This window comes from Anas acuta, chromosome 4 (genome assembly GCF_963932015.1).
Source record: "Anas acuta chromosome 4, bAnaAcu1.1, whole genome shotgun sequence".
In the NCBI taxonomy this organism is placed as follows: Eukaryota; Metazoa; Chordata; class Aves; order Anseriformes; family Anatidae; genus Anas; species Anas acuta.
This window is the reverse complement of record NC_088982.1, coordinates 52016842-52034208: the sequence shown is the minus strand read 5'-3', so window position 1 is coordinate 52034208 and position 17367 is coordinate 52016842. Positions and strand designations below refer to the sequence as shown.

General features: G+C 35.1%; 1 long non-coding RNA gene across 4 annotated transcripts in view; it reads right to left on the bottom strand.

The window, feature by feature from the left end:
• Positions 1-17150, bottom strand: part of LOC137856183 (uncharacterized) — a 50481-nt gene extending 33331 nt beyond the window's left edge. For 2 of the 4 annotated variants that reach the window (XR_011096272.1, XR_011096270.1), the window contains exons 1-3: positions 16428-17149; positions 12310-14346; positions 229-316 (exon numbers count right to left, since the gene is read on the bottom strand). This is a non-coding gene — a long non-coding RNA (uncharacterized lncRNA). Of the gene's footprint in view, positions 1-228; positions 317-12309; positions 14347-16427 lie in introns of all 4 variants that reach the window. The other 2 variants (XR_011096273.1, XR_011096271.1) reach the window with 2 other exon arrangements.
• Positions 17151-17367: the final 217 nt, after the last annotated feature.

Below are 17367 nucleotides of genomic sequence, written 5' to 3'. Positions count from 1 at the left end.
TTGTAGCTAATTACATCAGACTTCTGCTTAATTTCTCACTCTGTCATTCTAACCTGATTTTCTTTCCAACAGACTTTGCAAATTGCTGGTGTCACGTACATACAGCAAATAATAATCTTTAGTTACTATGATTGACAAATGAATGAGAAAGAGAACATAGTTTATTATGGAAGAATGAACTGTGACACACACCAGATACCTGCTCAGATGCTTTTTTAATTCACTTACCTAGATATGCTGCATGATACATTTTGCCAGGACCACAGGTTTTGGCATCACAACGGCTTAATTGAATTTGTGGCATGGTTTGATAATGCTGGACAAAGAAGAAAAAATGAGTCTATAAAAGGAGAAAAATGGCATAGATTGATTTCCAGAGCAAGAGAGATAAAGTGGTAACTAGAAAATTTAAATCAATTCTGAAAATAATATGCTTAGAATTAGGCAGAATAATCAGCATGTTGTTTAATCTTGACGTTGCTGTCCTCATACATCAGATTAACTTGGTGTCCTTATAATTCTCTCTTTTTGCATTACTCCACTTCCAAACTATACTATCTTTGTTAGTCATGTTTCATCACTGTCGTCAGCATCCTCAGCTGGCATAAATTAACACCGCTTCCTTGAAATCAGTGGAGATGTATTATATACCATAGCTGGGAATGTTTGGTAGAACATAATTATTTTTAAAGTGTCTAAATTCTGCTTCCCAGTTTGATTATTTGGACCTTCTGATCCAAGTAAAGTTAATTAACACTGTTGTTAATAGTGTCTTTCTGTATGGTGTATGCTTTTCTTTATGCCAGAAGGCTGCTGCCATTGTTTTGAGAGGTCAGATCACATTAATATATGACACTTATGTGTAATAGATGCAGAGAGATGCAGTTGTCACTTTCCTTGATGTCTTTTAGAATCCCATCAGCACTAATACAAGGCTAGAAGAGCCAACCAAACTCACTGGAGCAACATTAGAAGGACTAGTATTATATCATCTTTGCCTTTAAGAGACTGTGCCTTGTGTATTATTCTGAAACTGCCCTTACAATGAAGCAAAGAAACACATGGAAAATATATATAATTAAATAAATAAATGAATGAACTCCAGTCTAATATAATGTTTTGTTCATGTGGTACAACCATATATCATATCCTTCCAACCTTATTTTGAATATTAGAAATTATATCCTCCACAATTGTTGTCAAGTCTCCTTAATCCTTTTTCTTTTCTTTTTGTTTGTCTGTTTGTTTGTTACAGGTAACTTTGTAAGGGCCAGCACCTAGAAATTATCCTACAGTCCACCTAGAAATTATCCTACAGTCCAGCTTGCTGAGGTTTTTAGCAACACATTTCCAGAGGTCTTCCATTCTCTCCCTGAAGGGCCACAACATCACCTCAATTGACTGCCACTGTGAAAGGAATTCATATTGGTCTGCAGTGCTCATCGGGGTGTAGGACTCTTTTCTTTTCTTCCCTTCCTGAGAATCATATAAATCTCCTTTCTCCAGAATTTCCTATACTGCAGGGCCTGTCCTTGAGTGCTGCCTTTAGAAATCAATTTCTTGGCACTTATGCATTCATTATTATGTACCAAGTTATGCATATTCCATATGCAATTACAGGAGTAAATATACAAGTTGCTTTTTGAATCATATTAAATTTAATAATTTACAATACTCCAATCTTTATTCTTTCACAATATAACGCATTTGTTTAGGCTTTTTCTGCCTACCATCTAATGTAATCAACAGTTTATTTTAATTGTTTTGTTGAAACTGCTTAATTTCACTGTCCCTCTGCCTAATTTCTAGTTTTTTGTATTGATAGGCTGCTGATTAGCTTACTAAAAACTGGAAATCAAAATCAAACATTTTGTAAGATATACTGACAGAGAATATATATGAAAACATAAGATAAAGTATACTATTTAACAGGCATTAAACATTATTGGCAAGACTTTTGCTTTACATGTAATGAGACGGCTACAGTCTAGTTGCTGTAGGAAGACCATTGCCTTATCACTACAGATAAAGAAGCAGTACTACCCCGCAGCAAAGATTGCTGTTGTCCGAGACATGCCATGTTAAGGCACTTTATATTTCTGGGGAAGCTAACTGAGAACACTGAGGGACCCAGTAGTCTTTCAATGATGTAAGCATCATGTCAGGGTGCTGTTATAGCTAGAAGTCCAATAACCTTTGGAGATGCTAACACTGGAGAAGGAGCCCTGTAAAAATTCCAGTTACATTCTGATTTCCCTCATGTTATCTCTACGAATTCCTAGACTTGTTTTGGAGGCAGCCAGTTCATCCATCTCCATATAGAAGACAAGCGTAGTCTTGTTTGTGGCATTGTCAAAGACTAATGCAAGGATAAAACAAACAAACAAACCCTAACCCAAAGTATTTTAACCACAGCATTAGAGCTAGGAAATGCACTGATTATCTCTTTATATGCATGGCAGCTAAGGGGACTATTGATGTATTTGGAATGTATTCTTAAAACTACTTCATACAGCAAAGCTTTTATTTTGAAAATGGGTGAGTCCGTGTTACCTCTCTGTCTTTTCTGCAGCTTCCTAGTTGAAGAAGCATAAGTACAGCACAATGCTGTTCAATATTTTAACAACAAAGGAAGATTTACAGTGACCAAAGAAAATAAAGAGCCTTCTGACAGCGAACTGTCTTTGCATAAAATAATCTGAAAGAAATATAATATAGGGAAAAAGTTTTTAAACTAACTATACAGACATAACACACATATATAATTATCTTTCCCTAGAATAAAATCATTCTGCAGGATACAGCAGGGATCCACTTTCTTTTTTTCCTCAGAGGGGACTCCATAAGAATAGTTTCATTATGAAAACTGGTTTAGTGGCTTCTGAGTCACCTTTTGATACTCAAAAATGAATAAAAACTGAGGAATTCATGCTCCTGTTGTATACTTTCTGACTGCTGAATGTTAACTCCCACCTGTTTATCTACTAATTATTTTGTCTTTTAACATTAGCACACAAAAATCTGAAACCTGCCCCTCTGCATCAGACTCTGTACAGAAGTCCTATATTAGACCACCCCTTCACAGGTAAGAAAAGCCATTAAACCCTGTGAATTTTCACAGTGGATAAGCCTTGATTAATTTAACACAGGTGTTTGTATAATACTGTGCATGGGAACATTCACAGTGTCCCCTAGCTGTTTCTTCTGTGGTGGTCTAGTCTTAGTACTCTCTGGACTCTAATCTAAAACATGTAAGAGTACCAGCTGGTGTAGGACTTTGTATACAGCTTTTGTTATGCTGTTTGTGTCACTTTGATGTATCCTTTTGCTTTGCATATGAATATGCGTAGAGGTAGGAAGAAAACATGAAGAACCATGTGCTGTAATTAAGTTACAAACTATTCTCTTCTCTAATTTTATAAAAACAAGTCCTTTATTTTCTACTACATGAGCAAAAGTGTCATTATGAAAAGTGAAACAATCTAGAGGGAAATTTGCCCTCACATATGCCTATGAAAACCCTGATAAAATCAGTCAGGCCGAACAGACATAAGAGAGACCAGAATCTATTCTCTCTTTTTTTGTTTGTTTGTGCTGTACTTTTAGGTTATTTTATACCTTATTTTAAAGACAAACAAGGAGATGAGCATCAACACCTAATTAATATTAAAGTGGTGTGCAAATATATTAGAAACCTAAGTTATCAGAGCAAGAGCTGCTCAAAATTTTATGAAAATACTTCATTATTTCAGCATCTTTTACTTGATTGAAATACTGAGAAGCACAAAATTTGTACCTAATGAGTCAAAATGTCAAATTTCTCCACATACCTCAAACCTATGTGCCTGAAGAACATAAACTGTCTAAAAAAAATCATGACTAAAATAGAAGGTATGAGTAGGAGCTCTCATATGCCTAGTCCATTGGAGACACAATAATATATTAGCAAGATCCAATATTCAATGCAACATTGTGGGTAGCAAAGTTTTTCAAAAGGACAAGATGAATCTTCAAGGTCTGATTATCCTCTCATTGCACTACAGATTGGCAGTTAATAGAATTAGGTTGGTTTTAAACATGTGTAACTGAATTGAGCCCTGTATAATCAGAAAGTTGCCATATCACAGACCAATTTTGTTCATACCAATAATCCAGTGAAAATCCAGGGATACATCTGGAAAATCACTTTGTAAGTGAGATGAGAATCAGGCCATGTCTGAAAATTGTAATTAGACATAAACTGAAGGAAGAAAAAAAAACATTTTGAAGTGTCTAAAGCAGAGCTTATCATGTGTTAGATGTGCATCTAGAAGACTGCTTATATCATTGACAAAGTAATGTAGAAAACTGTAGTCATACTTGTCTTAGGATTGTTTATGAAGATATAATGTATACCAAGAATATGCACTTTTTGAGCTAAACTTAACACCATACCAATACAAATATAAATAGTAAAGATCAGAATAATTCAAGACCATGAACAGAACTATATCTATTATCACAAACTCGGGCCAGGAGACTTTCAGAATGGTAAAACTTACCACTAATTTTAAACACAAAGCTAGTAATCAAGCAGTGGGTAACATTTCACTTACACCTATTGATGATGAAAGCTGAACTTGATTCTAGTCTATTACATACTTCTTTATTCATCAAATCAAGTGTATAAAGCTATCTACAGGCAATGGAAATAACAAGACAGTCCAAATGGATTTAAGGTACTTTACAGATCAGCTGCTGTCTTCACAGATTTCTTTAATTCTATCTGTAAGTAGTTTGGAGATGGTCATTTTTCCAGACCACTTTGTCCTAGTAAATTAATGAACTTATTTACATATTCCAGGGTTTCTTTTAACTCTACCTACAGTGAAGGAAAAAGCAGTCTTTTCTACCTGGTCTTAAATGATAGTTCCTGGAAAGATTTGTATTCCAAATTTATACCATCCCTTAAGTGAGATGCCTCATCCTGTCTTTAAGATAAGATTCCAGGCATTGCTTGGATACTTGGATATAATTTATTGTAGCCACACAAAAGTCAGATCTAAATCCTTTTGGACCATGATGCCACAAACCAGCAGTTCAAAGTTCAAAGAGGGAGGCCGACACATGCAATTAAGTTATCACTGTTGGGATAACTGTAACCCTTGCTGTGCTTTTAGAGCTTCTGGGATCCTGAAGATTGTGAAATGTTAAAAAAAGGAAAAAAGAAAAAAAAAAAAAAGCTTTCTCCTCAACACTACCTATATTTTCATTGTGTAAATCACAGCAGTTGAAGTAAAATACACTCAGTGAATGATTTCCTGCCACTAAGGAAAAAAAATCCAAAATCTTGTTTCCTGATGACTACAAACTTCTCTTGACAAACCTCCAGTGCCAAATGTGGTTTCCATTTACTGTTTTGGGATTTATTTGTCTATGCCAAAGTTCAGGTGTGCCAGCTCTTTGTAATAAGCCATTTGGATGAAAGCTTGGCTAGCTCAAAGGATTCTGATGTATTTTATTGCTGCCTTTTAAGATTATTGTTCAGAAATACCAACTCTAATTTTGAAATCAATTAGCCATGCAGTCTGATGAGGTGTTGGCCCAGCTCAGGTTCACACCCGCTGTCCACAGATTATTGTTAAGTTGAGTCAGGTCCTTAGTGCTGCTCTGCATTGCAAGCATCTGGTGTACACATGTTTGATGTCCTCACAAAATGACGCTGATGGCTTAAATGGCAAGGCTCTAATGAAGAAAGCCTAGCAAGTTTGCTGCTGTTTGCCAGCAAAACATGACTTTTACAGGGCTGTGTAAAAGTCCTTTTCCCCCTTGGTTAACTCTTCCTTGTCAAGAGAATATAAATCTTTCCCTGAGAGTGGAGATTCAGCAAAGATGATGAGAACAGGACCTGAGGTTCCACTAACAGCACGCAAAGCAAAAACCTGTTTGGGCTCCTTCACCTCTCTGGCACCTGCATAGTGTGTACAGTCCCATGGTCAAGTGTTGCTTCCAAGGGAAGGACATCTGCTTACACCAGCCAATGAGCTCCCCGTAGAGTGAGGATGCAATCCCTTCAGCCGTGCAATGCTGCTGGCAGCAGAGCCAAACTCCTCTGGGGAGAAGGAAGTTACTGAAACTATCCAAAATGGTTTTCATAGGTTTTACCACAACTAAATGTCTCATGTTGAGCCAAAGAATGAACGAATATATAAGGTCATTCTCCATTACTTCTTTACAGGTTAGGAAGTTTTTATGCAGGTCTTCCACTTTTGTGCATGAGATATAAGGATACAACTTGAGACATAAATAAAAATAATAATCAGACAAATAAACAAATAAATAAAAATGAAACCACATTTGACAGTGTCCTTTAAAGTGTACAAGAGAATGAAATATTTACTCCCTTAAATTAAGGCTCCTCTGAAAAATAATTCTTTTAATCAAAAAAATATTCCATCAAATTCACTGGGATGAGCAATTGAAAATCAGCAATATCACAGGAAGAGTAATGGCAAGGATGTGTGATGAGTTATTTGTATCTATTATCATGCTAGTCTACCTCAAATGATAGATGTTAAACTACCAGTCTAATCATCTCAAAAGAATTTACTAGTATTGCATTGTGGCTTCAGAGTTGGAACCATTTATCAAATTCAGCCTTCCATTCGACCCATCTGCAACATTTTGGAGAATGTTAAGCACATGCAACCTGAATTTGATCCAGATTCCTTTTTTTCAAAGCCAAAACTCTTTTGGTTTTGCTTACATTAACTATCATGGTCATGTGGGCATTTAGAACCATTGTCTTCTATGCTAAATAGAAGAAAAGAGGTAAATAAAATTAAGTAATCTGATGCAAACCAATTTGTTATTAAACTGTTGGTTTTTTTTTTGGTTGAGGTGATGAACCCAGAAGTTCATATAATAAAAAGTATTTGAGGTTTCTGCCTGACCAGTATTGTGACCTGGTCCAGAATATGTTCTGCCCTTACATTAGAAATCAGGATCAAAATTTCAGAGTGACTGTAATTAGCTCTTCCTTTTTTACTTCCCTTTAGACATATCACCAGCCTCGTGTCGTTTTGTGCCAATATAGCTTGTATTTAAAATCAAGCCTGAACAACAGCAATTTATAGTTCCTAAAAACAAATACATTTTCAATTTTCTCACAAACAGTAGATTAATACAGTGATCTATTGTAATTGTATAGATAACACATTCCCAGCATGGAATGAAATACTATGTGAGGCTATACATTTTTACATCCATTCTCTCATATGAATGTATGAAATATTATGCAGGTGGCTTCAGGTTATAGACTGGGAAATAATTAAGCAGTATATTATATGTATTTCTTTGAGAGAGAGAACACAGATTGTGTTCAAGCAAAAGTTTTAGAGTTTGAAGAAAGTAGGACCAAATCATTTGATTCAATTTTGCCTTTTAACAGTCATGCCAAAGAAATAATTACTGTTCGTAGACACAGACATCAATATCTAACACAAAAATATTAGAGTCCTTCCTTCTGCTCTATCCTCCTAAAAAGATTGTTAAACTGTGCATGCAAGGGTGAAGAAATAGGGAAAAGGAAGGAAGCACCTGCAGAGTAACAGGAAGACCTCCACTAGAGGACACTTTAGGGGGACAAGGTAACAATCACTCATAACTGATGGGAATTTCCTTAGAATTAAACCTGTTAAGAGCATGATTCTGACAGTATAACAGCCATTCTGAGTCAGTCTAAAGGTCTGCACAGCCCAGGATCGCACTGCCAACAGTGTCACTAGCAGACACACAAGGATATAAAAAAAAAAAAAAAAAAAGAATCTGATATGATTTCTCAACTATTAGCAATCACTGAACAATTTTGTAGGTTACTGGTGTTAAAAGACACTGACAGATCTATCCTTCAACAATTGGCTTACTACTGTTTGAATATAAATACATTTGTATTTTTCCTTCCAAAACATCCTATGGCTAATAACCCCATACCGTAGCACTCTGTGTCCACCTTTTACTTATGTGTTGAGAGTAAAAAATGCCTTATGTTATCATTATTTTCATGGTCTGAGTTCTTGTGTGAAGAAATAGTAAATAATACATATTTACCTTTTGCACATACTTCTTGATTTTGTAATCCCTCCTCTATACAGACCTTCAGTTTTTCTTTTCAAAGCTGAAGAATCTGACTCCTTTTAGTCTCTATTCATACAGTAGCTATTTCATAATTTTAATCATCCCTTATCAGTCTTGTTCTGTTTTATAATTGTAACAATGGGATGAACAGACTCTGTATACCAGTTTCCATTTTTAGCATGGATCTTAACATTCTGGAAAGCAGAGCCTTTGGATCAAAAGTTTGGGAAAGCTTTCCTCCAGACCAGTCAAATCTGGCATTGCTCTATACACTGTAAACAGCCTTTCTTTATCATCCTGGAAGGTTGCTATAGTTATATTAGGGAAATTATTATCTAAAACCCCATAAAATTAGTGACTGAAGGGGCAAATTAAGTTTTGCCAAAATCCCATTTCTTATAAATGATTAATAAATTTCATTTTAGTTGGGGCCAAAAAGAACGGTGCGCAAATGTAAGCATTTTGGTTCCTCCTGTGTCAACACTGAAGAGTTTAGTCAGTTTTCCCAGTTCTTATTAGGCATATCAAACACTGGCCTTTTTAATTCAGTTTATTAAGAGGCTTTAATATTTTATTGGGTTTATATCCTATTCAATAATGTTTAGTTTGTTTATGTTTCACTTAAATCCAGTTACTTTTCTGTTAGGCAGGAATGAAGTTCAGATGATATGTAACACCAACAATAACTGGCAGACATACTGATTGTCTTATGATAATATTAATGCTATCAGTGCAGGCCAAATTGCTATGGTCAAAGCTGTCTGACATAGCAGATTTTATCCAGTTACATATGGCTTGAGGGTGAACTTTGGTAAAATTACAGAAAACACATTATGATATTTCCTTAGAGTCATATTTATACAATTTGACAGCTGAAAACCATACTTGGTCTCCAACACATACCAGGGAGATCACCACCTGAATACCTCTGTCATGAGTTATTGTTCGGCTCATTAGTATTTGAAGCCTGGACTCCATGAGCTTTAAAATATATAATGCACTGTAATTTTTATACTTGTGTATAAAAATTTCAAGGTAAGTATTTCAGATTATCTCAGAGGGAAAAACTGAAATTCTTGTTATGGGAAAATTTCTTTTGTTTAATGAAAACATTTCTTTAGTGGCTAAGTTAAGTGGCTTCAAATTTCACAGCAGAATTGGTCTCATCATTAGGAAAGACAAATTCTTGCCTTTATATTAGCTGTTATTTGAATGGAGATAAATTGAGAAGATGGAAGCTAATCTTTCAAAAGTTTCATCCCATGTGAAGTACTAAATCCAGTTTCTGGATTACTCAGAAGTTAAGCATAAGAAAGCAAAAAAGGAGACTAAAATTACTTTTTTTTGCCAGACTCTTGTTGACTCTGCCAGTCTGTGAAATGGAGTCCGATAATAGGGCCAGATCCCAGAGTAACCCTACTGTTGGCCATGTAAATCTTGTCATGTTGTGTGTGGGCTTTGTTTTTTTTCTTCAGTTTCCCTAAGAATTCTACTTGAACATCCTGTTGATTTCCTAATACTTGTCTCGTTTTTTTTTGTTTGTTTGTTTGTTTGTTTGTTTTGTCTGCATACTTATTCATTCCCTACTTTAACTGGAAATATCTCAGACACTATGTAGCCGGTTCTGATTTCTCAGCTAGCCTTTTGTCACTTTCTAATCAAATATGTTTTTCATAAGAAACATGGTATCTTCAATCAGAATATTATTTTATTGATTTTATTTTGTTGTTATTTTAAAAAGCTGAATGAACTGAACAGCACTAATGCCATCAGTAACTATTATGAAGTCGTTCTGAAATGTTCTTCTTACTCTATTTCATAATGGCTATTACTATTGATGTTACTGTGTTCCTACCTGATAATAAAGTAAACAATTTAATCTGCAAACCATTACTTAATTCTTGGATTTTAGAACTGTCTTGCAAATAACTAATAGGGCTTTACCAAAATTCTACCTAACTTCTGTTAGTTTGTGCAGCTCCTCAAGACTTGTGTGGCCCATGTTAGTGAGGCAGGTTATTTTCAGCTGAGCAGAATAAGATAAATACCAGGCAGTAAGCATTACAAGGAGAAAAGCGTGTGAAAAATTAAAATGAGAATTTATTTACAACACACCCTATATAAGCTTGACCTTGTTCACATTGTAACCATTTCCAACACCCCAAAGACATCAGCCTATACAAAGCTGAGCCTCATAAAAACAGAAAATGTGAAGGTTATGTGTCAATACACTGACAAGTTTTAATACCACCTCTTTCATAGCAAATGGCCAACATAGGTGCAGAACTCCCTGCTACTGGTGCGTGCTTACAAAAATGAGAGAAAAAAAGGCAAAGCTCTACAGGTACAGAACACAGGCCATCACACACACATTGAAAAGTCATGACCTCCAATATTAAGTCAACAGTTCTGTCCTTAACTCTCTGTACGTAAAGAACAATGGCAGATAGAGTTAGGAATACTGTGTCACCATAAATTGAGAAGCCAGTGCATTTTGTTGCTTTGCCCCAACCTTAATGTTACGCAAATGTTGTTTTGTTGTGCCTTTAACACAATAAAGGACTAATTCCTAAGAAATCAAAGATATAAGTCATGTAAATGAAAACTTGTAAATTATGTCAGTAATCCATAACTCATACAACTGATTTGGAAACCAGAGCCTTTATGGTTCAGAAAGAAGTAATTGCTTTATTAACTCCCATTTATCAGTATAAAATTGGCTAATTTAACTGACTGACTGATTTATATATTGATACTTTAAATTTAGCTCAACATCCTAATTTAATAAGGGGATCACATATGGATGTTTAAAAATATATTACTTTCTAGTTGGTTGATACTCTAAGCATGCCCTTATTAAGACAGATTATCTCCTTTCCCTTGTTCTTTTCAGAGAAGGACAAAACAAATTATATATCTCATTTATTCTATCTGACAGAAAGGCCATGTTTCCATATAACCCCCTCTCTAGTAATATATTGAATGCATGGCTGACCACATCATTCATTCTCGTTTTAACATCCATGATGTCATAATCTTTTGCAGCAGTAGGGGTATATTCTGGCCTGCAGTCTTTGGGAAATCACCACAGGGAGTCAGACTACTGAAGCATAGTCAAGCAATAAATCTATCAGGTATGCTTGAAACAAACGTTTGAAAGAAAATATATATATATATGGATTTATACACCTTCTACTCTATTTTACCATTAATGGTTCTTGTTTATTTCTACCTGATCCTAACTTATATATTAAGAACAGGAAATTTTCAGTAACTTCCTTTAAACTGTAAAACTGGGAAATAGGTTGGTGAAATGTTTCTTACTTTAATTAAAAATTTTGATATTACCAACCATGACAATATGCTCCTCAAGGGAAAGACACAGGTTAGGATCCTAATGAGCACCATTTTATTATTTTATTTCATTAAATTATATTATTTTATTTTTTGGATATTAGCATTAAGCAACTGATAGCTTTAACAATCAGAATTTATAACCTATGTAAGCAAGATTATAGCCAGTATATGATGTAGGAACATGAATGTTTAATGCATATGCTAAAGGTAAAAGTGTGATCATTCAGTTTCTTTTTCTTTCAGAATTAGCACTTGTGTGAAGTGTGGTATTATTAAGATGTGATTGTATGAAGAGTAAGACAGAAAGCTCTGTGACAGATTACATTCAGTGCATTTCTTCAGATTTTTATCCATAGCAATTAAATCAATTACCCATCCAAAAGCAAATTTCACTATTAATTCCAAGGCTGAAGTATTAAGTAATGTGTAGGATTTTGACCACAGAATCAGTCAAACTCCAAAGAATAACAAGAGAGGCCTACTATCAGGTAACAATTTGTGTTAAACCGTGGCTGAAAATGTCCCATCTATATTTCATATTATCATCCAACAGACAATTTTTTTTTCTAGAACACCTCTTAAAACTGGTGGTTAGGAAATCAAAACCTTTTTTTCAGTCATTCATTCTAGTGATTTAAACTCAAGATGCTTCCTGACTCCAAATCTTTATAGCAGATGATTAGAACAACGGGAAAATTCATTTTCTGAAGCCAAGCCAAGTTCTAAAAGAAATCTTTCAATTGATTTTGGAGCGTAATTTTTTTAATGTAAGCCAGAATATGTGGTTTTGGTGCTTAGAAATTATCAAAGTGCTGTTTTGCAACACAGAAAACCTACCTCAATACTGACACATCATAGGACTTTTTCAGGGGTGATCCCAGTTTCAGGTGTCTAGGCTTAATGGGCTGTACCTCTGCTGAAGCTGGAGTTAGCCAGGAAAGCTACATACAAGAATTAAGCCTACAGTCTTTGTCATTTCATGACTATAGAGTCATCTGATCAGGGGGTGGGAAAAGAAAGCACCGCTTAGAATACTAGAAGTAAAACTCAGTCCCCTGGGTTTAAAATCCATGGTACTCTAGTCTTTGCATCCCCATAACAATAAAATCATATAATGTGGCTGAATTCATTATTTATTTTATTACCTTAATCTTCCTCATTCACCCTTTCTATTTTATACAGAATTTATTCTTCTCAGCCATATGGTACACACACATTTCCCTTAACATATGCTGCACATCCTTGTTTGGTGAATGTGAAAAATAAATGTCTGATTAGAACCAGAAAGCCACTAATGAAACAAAGTGGTCATTATTCCTTATAAAATAATCACTGAAATGGATTTCCTAATATTCTTCTCAAGGGGTATTTCCTCAGTAACAATAGGCTGATTGCTGAGATGGATGGGTAATTAAGATGAAAGATGTTCAAAAGGCTTAACGGTCTAGAAAGATGCTGAAGTTTGGACTTTTGTTCTGAAGTCAGCACAAAATGCTTCAAGTCTGTAGTTTACCAGAAATCCCTTTTCTTTCTCTTCCTTACAACTTCTGTTATCTTCATATGTAAATTTACAGTGAAAGTAGAGAGCGGTTTAACCTGAGGTAAATTTGCAATAATGATACAGATTTCAGATGGTACATAAGGCTTGCAAGAAAAATAATACAGTTCTGTCTCATCACATCTCATCAACAAATGTCTCACTCAAATTCAAGTGTTCTGCAATTCAAAGCTGGCTCTGCAGTCTCACAGCATGATTGCACTCACGGTGCAATGGAGTCATCTTGTATTTATCAGGAGTGAACTACTGCCAGCAGCTGAAAGGTTTGTGGTTTTAAAGAGCATATTTCGATGTTGCCCATCATGTATTCACTCTCCAGAGTGGTGCACATTTTTCTCCCGTCCCCAGAAAAACTGTTTCAGGTCAAATCAAAAGAGATTGTGTCAAAGCTTATTACTTGTATTGTAATTTACAGTTTATTATATAATTTTATGACAAAATATTTTGACATAAAAACAACAAAATATTGTGATCAAGTTGAAATGGAGACCATCAAACTTTGTTTTAATTTAAGGATATTTTGTCAGAAACAATACATTTTCCCAGATTAAAAAATCATCATCATCATCATCACTCTAGTGTTTTTGTTTGGTTGTTTTTGTTTTGTTTTGTTTTAAGAATACAATCAATTCCGTTAGCGATAACACACTGACAAATTATGATTTTTCAGGCTACTATTGTTTTAAAGCACAGTTTGTTCTCTATTTCTCTTCAAAAATAAGTCCAGAAATTTACCTGACCCACGAAGATTTTCCAGTTTGAATAAGTCATTCTGTTTAATCAACAAGACATAGTGTTCCTACAGTTAGCAAACCTGCTGGGGAACTTCAGAACATTTTTGACTGTATTGGATCAATAGGATTTTCATTTTGCTGTAGCTTTCTTAAACTTGAGAACCACCTTTTGAAAATAAATAGTAGTTATTGACCCAATGAAAACATTTTTATGTATGTCAAAATGTAAGCGGTTAGTTTCACTTGTTTTAACATATACCTAGATCTATTTTAAATGGTGAGACATCTTCTCCCAGATCTTTCTGTATCCATAATAGAGGAAATTATGGGGGGAGGGGGGGGGAAATCTCAGAATATGCATCTGTATGTTAAAGTTTTGAAAGTTTTGTTCAATGGATGCCATTTCAGAGAGTAGTGCACACTTCTGGAAGTATGAAACAGCCACTTTTGTGAAGTCTTCATGATTCCATATACTTCTACAAGCAAATTATATCCTACACTTTCAAGTGTGCCTGCTTTAATTTGCAATGCAGAAGCAGGACCAAAGCTTCTCCTTTTGTCCACATCCTGATATTCAGTACACTGAAAATAAACAAAGATGTCATTGGCTTCAGTGAGCTTTGCAGAAGTTTTCAAAGACATTTTTAACCATAGTAATCCTGTATATACCAATTGACTTACAGGTTTAAAAAATATACCTACTCAGCTTGCAGAAGCAAAGACATACATATGACATACAAATGACATACAAAGACATACATATGTTGCAGAAGAAAAATAACTAGGTGTCTGCTTTAGGACTTAGAATAGGTGAATTCAAGGCACCACTTTACAAGAAACTTTCTATATGATCTTATACCAATCTGTCCTTCTGTGCTTTTGCTTTTCTGTATGAAAAAAAAAAAAATAAATCCATGAAATATGAATGAAATGGATGAATATATATAATTAATGGCATGCTCTGATTCTGTGGTATAAGAAGTATTTAGACAGGGAGGGATGTAAAGTAAACATAGGCAAATAAGACCTCTACGTACATCAGCCAACAGCTTCTGATACTGAAAAAATCACAGTACCACAGCTTGAGTTGCTGATGGTAAAGCTCTGGGAGTCTTGTTTGGTTCTCGTTTTGGAACCCAGAAATAACTACGGAGAGGAAGGATCTTCCAATCCCTTTAGGAGAAGTAGCAAGCCTGGCACCAGCTTGTCCCAAAAACATGCTTTATTCTCCCCTGCACATTTTCTAAACCAGGAATGACAAGACCTACAATATCTCCCTCCTTTGTATGGCAAGAACAGTTTTTCCTACTTTGCTGAGGAAGCCTTGAGAGATTTCTAGAATAATGCATAATATTCAGAGAATAACTTCTGAATTAATTCTCTTGTTGAAGAGAGTTGCCTAACTCTCTAGTTAGGCATTTAACAATACTAAAAATATGCACCACCATCACCACCACATATGCCAGCACAATATTTTCCTCCAAAATAATGACCATGGCTGAATGCAGTGCAACAGGTGTGACTTAAACTCATTCTGAAGGTGCCTACTGCATCAGGCTCTCCAGAGAATTCAGAGATAAGAATACTTTGTCTGTGACTCCTAAATAGCCACAGACATGAAATCAATGAAAAAATTACTTGCTTCAGATGAGAGGCTCAACTCTGTGAATGCTAACAAGATTGTGCACCCAGGTAGCATAACTTCAGAAGACCTAAGAGTTCCTAAGCTCCCCTCTTGTAGGAGATTCTTAAAATTTTATTTGTATCTAATGTTTAGTTTTTCTCCCGAATACTCAGATTTGAGTTATTTATTAACTTGTTTTTCATCCCAGCCACATATATGGGTAGTTCAAACATTCTGTCACTATACGTCTCCTTGCAACTATCTTACAGTGAGTTTTACTTGCCCTCATTTTTATATTTTTTTCTTGCATACGTTTCCAAGTTGCTAGTATCCCTCATTGAGTATGTTAAAATATTGCAAGATTATTTTATAGAGATATTCATATATTGTGTTATATACGAGAGCATCTAGATTCTTAAGATAGAATTCAGGGTGCACATTTTTCCTTTAGTCATATGTTGATAATATATTGATGTCTGAACTAATTACAACAGCCTAGCTGAGCTGAACTTTTCACGTAGACTGAGGGGTAATCACCATTTACCAGAAGCCACTGACTCACTGAAGAGAAGAATCATCCAGGAATACAGAATGTCCAGACAGTGCAGATTACCCAAGATATTTTATTTCAATGCCAGCATACTGAAAATTGGTTTATTTTTCATTTGGTCAATCTCAACATAATATATTGGCCTTAAAATTCACCAGCAATGAACTAACTCACTCTAGTGAGTCAATGACTAAGGAATGCAACAAAAAGTTAATATCTAAATATTGAATTAAGTTAATATCTAAATATTTAAATAAGTTAATATCTAAAATAATATATATATATATATATATATATATATATATATATATATATATATATATATATAAGGCAAAGACCTCAAGCACAATGCTACATTTGTTATGTTGTCTTTTTTATGACAATACTAATATGTGGGTAAAGTGCCTTTCCATTTCCATTTAAATATAAAGAGCTCTCTCATATATGTGAGTCAAAATTTTTGAGCACGAAGTTGTTTCTCATACTTACAACTTGGCCAAAATCCTGCCTTTCTGATTCAGCAGGTCTGTCCCTTTTCCACCCAAGAAGACCCAGTAACTCCTGTAGGAGACTATCCTGTGCTGTTGACGCTCCCCCTGCTGACAGTATTCAATCAGGAAAATGCATTGCAAGGTCTTGAGGAAACAGTGGAAAGAAGAAACCATTTTGACAGTGTTCATGGGAAAAGTAACAGAAAGAGTAGAGGTAATTACAAGTAGAAAGAGATGGGTGACATCAGGGAACAGAGTGGCAAAAGGTCCGCAATCACTAATTCACATGTCCTGGGACTGAAACCTGACCTAAGCAACAGAGAGGGAAGGCTGCAAAAGTTGTCATGGTTTTGAAGTTTATCTCATTTGCTTTTCCACTTTAAACGTTTATTTTGAAAGAACTTAAAGAAAGAACAAGAATTTCCCTGCAGCAAGGTAGCTCACAAGAGATATAGGAGATCAGGATTGCATCCCTGGTCTATATCATGCAGATAAGGGACTGAAGCTGAAGGCCCCACTAACTGACAATACCAAGAAGTTAGTGGTCATTTCCATGATGATGAGATTTTTCTTGTTTTGTTTTTGTTTTCTTCAGTTTGGTTTTGATATGTTTTTGGTTTTTGCTTTTATATTATACAGTCTTTGTTGACATTTCTTTACACTTATCTGCCGACAGTTTTGTCAGGATTATACTGCTGTCTTCTGATCATGCTCTTTCAACTGCCCCCTCCACTCCCAAATACTCCACTGAAAAACCAAATGAGTTTATGAACCTCAAAATTCTTTTACTCTCTAACTAACTCTATGAAAACTACAGCTTCAAAAGCCTATGTTAGCTGTTAACAAACAGGATGACAACTATTATCTATTTTCTACCATTAGTTTGAGGGCTAAAGGATTTAGTAATACCACATTACTGAAGGAGTTCAGTAGTGTTG